Below are 3,864 nucleotides of genomic sequence, written 5' to 3' on the forward strand. Positions count from 1 at the left end.
GTGGAAGAGGGGCGAAAATAAGCGAACACGTGTCTCCGCTTATCCGTCGATACTCGACCATTTCTGAAAAAGTGATCGTCAAAATTTTCGAAGTATTTTACAGGTACTTTCTGTGCCTCTTACGGACCAATGTCCTCAGACGAAATGGTGGCACATTGGTTTGCGCCGTGGCTTTTTTAATTCTGGGTCCCGTGTTTGAAACGAAATTATTATTGTTATTATTATTATTATTATTATTATTATTATTATTTTCATGTATATTCTGTAATCTGTAGAAGATTACGACACGAATATTTGCCAGTGGCTGGCCGGGGTGGCCGAGCGGTTCTAGGCCTGGAGCCGCGCGACCGCTACGGTCGCAGGTTCGAATCCTGCCTCGGGCATGGATGTGCGTGATGTCCTTAGGTTAGTTAGGTTTAAGTAGTTCTAAGTTGTAGGGGACTGATGACCTAAGATGTTAAGTCCCATAGTGCTCAGAGCCATTTGAACCTGTAAGTAGGCTGTTTATGTTTTCTTATTGGCAACGTTACATAGCTCTCTGTATGAAAATCACTGGCTGTGCTGTGTGCAGTCTGTGGCTAGTTTGCATTGTTGTCTGGCATTGTAGTGTTGGGCAGCGGCAGCTGGATGTGAACAGCGCGTAGCGTTGCGCAGTTGGAGGTGAGCCGCCAGCAGTGGTGGATGTGGGGAGAGAGATGGCGGAGTTTTGAAATTTGTTATACTGGATATTATGAACTGCTATATATACTATGACTATTAAGGTAAATACATTGTTTGTTCTCTATTAAAATCTTTCATTTGCTAACTATCCCTATCAGTAGTTAGTGACTTCCGTAGTTTGAATCTTTTATTTAGCTGGCAGTAGTGGCTCTCGCTGTATTGCAGTAGTTCGAGTAACGAAGATTTTTGGTGAGGTAAGTGATTTATGAAAGGTACAGGTTAATGTTAGTCAGGGCCATTCCTTTGTAGGGATTTCTGAAAGTCAGATCGCGTTGCGCTAAAAAAAAAAAAAAATATTGTGTGTCAGTTTAAGCACAGTCTTGTATAAATTGTGCTAAGGGGACGTTTCAAACCATTTGCCAGTGTCCGTCTAATAATTGTATGTCGGGTAAATGAATTTTTTAAAAAAATGAGAAAATTATTTGAAACTGTTTTCGGTGAAACTCCTGTCGTGAATCTTGATTGACAATAAATTGCAATGCTCATGGTCTTGCGTTACCCTCGAGAAGGAGGAGTCCGTTTGCATTTTTGTGGTGACGTACACACTGAAGTCGTTTCTGCAATTCGCTGAGGGTACCAGATTAAGCTTCCGAGTTGATCGTTGCACCATGCGGGAGCACATCAAATGGAATAACCCCTTCAGAGTCCCCAAAGACCATCACCGTGACTTTACCGGCTGAAGGTGTGGCTTTGAACTTTTTCTTTGGAGGAGAGCTGGTGTGGCGCCAATCGATGGATTGTCGTTTTGTGTCCGGTTCGAAGTGCGACAAGAAATTGTCACGATCAGCCTAGTAACGCACAGATGGTCCTTCGTTGCTCCCTACTGTCTTGTTGTCTAATGTTGCGAGGAACCCAGAGGCCAAACACCTTTGAGTAGGTGGACGAGTGCCTTACCACTACCAACGGAGATGTCTAGTTGAGCAGCGAGGTGTTTGATCGTTTCGAATGAGAGTGTCCGCACGTTCCTACGTTGTAGGAGTCAGAACTGTGTGCGGCCGGCCGGCATTCGGAGGATCCGAGAGAGATTTGTGCTACCTGGTTACGATGATGACAGACACGTCGCCACAGACTCACCGTGGTTTTGTTCACTGCAAGGTCTCCGCAGACACTCTGCAAGCGCCTATGAATATCTGTGATGCTCCGGCTTTCCGCAAAAGATATATCTCTGCTTGGAGTCTACAGCTCGTGGTCTAGTGCTTACCGCTGCTGTCACTGGATCACTGGGTCGCAGGTTCGATTCCCTGCAGGACCGGGGACTTTCTCCGCCCTGGGACTGAGTGTTAGTGTTGTCCTCATTATTTTTCATCATATTTTCGGGCAAGTGGAGAGACAGGACAGTGACAAGATTGGGGACTTGTGCGGGCGATGGTAACCGCGCAGTTGAGCGCCCCACGAATCAGATATCGTCCTGAACATCATCTCCGCTTGGAACGCGCCTCCTAATAGAAGCCATTCCGAAGGTTACGTATAACGGCGCCACGTACTGGAACTTCACGAAACTATAGCTGTTCGAAATTGGCCGAGAAAAGGAATTTGTTGCATTACTTATTGTGCATCCCTCGGAAGACATACGAAGTTAGAAACGAATGCGGTACGCAACCGGGTGCCGCAGCAATGGAAGGAGAAGACTGGTCAGCCGCCGAAGTATTGCGCACAAGATGGAATCAACAGTTCGGGTGTACACGCGAAAGCACTGCACTAATCAGTCAGTTGTTTATAGTTATTATGCTTTGTCTGGTCATTATATATATTTATACAGGGTGATTCAAAAAGAATACCACAACTTTAAAAATGTGTATTTAATGAAAGAAACATAATATAACCTTCTGTTATACATCATTACAAAGAGTATTTAAAAAGGTTTTTTTTTCACTCAAAAACAAGTTCAGAGATGTTCAATATGGCCCCCTCCAGACACTCGAGCAATATCAACCCGATACTGCAACTCGTTCCACACTCTCTGTAGCATATCAGACGTAACAGTTTGGATAGCTGCTGTTATTTCTCGTTTCAAATCATCAATGGTGGCTGGGAGAGGTGGCCGAAACACCATATCCTTAACATACCCCCATAAGAAAAAATCGCAGGGGGTAAGATCAGAGCTTCTTGGAGGCCAGTGATGAAGTGCTCTGTCACGGGCTGCCTGGCGGCCGATCCATCGCCTCGGGTAGTTGACGTTCAGGTAGTTACAGACAGATAAGTGCCAATGTGGTGGCGCTCTATCCTGCTGAAATATGAATTGTTGTGCTTCTTGTTCGAGCTGAGGGAACAGGCAATTCTCTAACATCTCCAGATATTGTAGTCGGCCGTCCAGAACTTTTCCCTTTGCACAAACACCCATTCTCTGTAAACTGTTTATACCAACGTTTAATACACCACCTATCAGGAGGTTTAACACCATACTTCGTTCGAAATGCACGCTGAACAACTGTCGTCGATTCACTTCTGCCGTACTCAATAACACAAAAAGCTTTCTGTTGAGCGGTCGCCATCTTAGCATCAACTGCCGCTGACGCCTAGTCAACAGCGCCTCAAGCGAACAAATGTACAACTAAATGAAACTTTATAGCTCCCTTAATTCGCCGACAGATAGTGCTTAGCTCTGCCTTTTGTCGTTGCAGAGTTTTAAATTCCTAAAGTTGTGGTATTCTTTTTGAATAGAGAGAGAGAGCGGGGGGAGGGAGGAGGGAGGGAGGAAGAGGAGGAGGAAGAGGAGGAGGAGAAGAAGACGACATTACTTTGCGGTAGACACTGGGGCCATTTGGAAACAGCAAGAAGGTTAAAATTGCAAGTGGACATGCACAAGGCGCCCACGGACCGGCACGCACCTGCCGCCCTCTGCAGTGAGACCATATATTACGGGCCGGTGCGTGTTTTGCGCGTGAGCAGCGAGGCACGGCGTCGCCGGGTGGCGCCGGATCCAGCGTGCCACCTGCCCGCGCCGGTAACAACACAGCGGTCTCTCCGTGGGCAGGTGCAGCCCAGCCGGCCCGGCCACTCGGTGCGCCTGCAGTGTCCGAACCGCAGCGCGAGATCACGCACCGTGCCGTAATGAGTCTCTTAAAACCGCCGATATCGACCAGCGACGTAAATTCTCTAATTGAGTACGCGACTTCTCTAGATCGGTTAATACATTCCTATGTT

This window comes from Schistocerca cancellata, chromosome 7, assembly GCF_023864275.1.
Source record: "Schistocerca cancellata isolate TAMUIC-IGC-003103 chromosome 7, iqSchCanc2.1, whole genome shotgun sequence".
Lineage (NCBI taxonomy): Eukaryota > Metazoa > Arthropoda > Insecta > Orthoptera > Acrididae > Schistocerca > Schistocerca cancellata.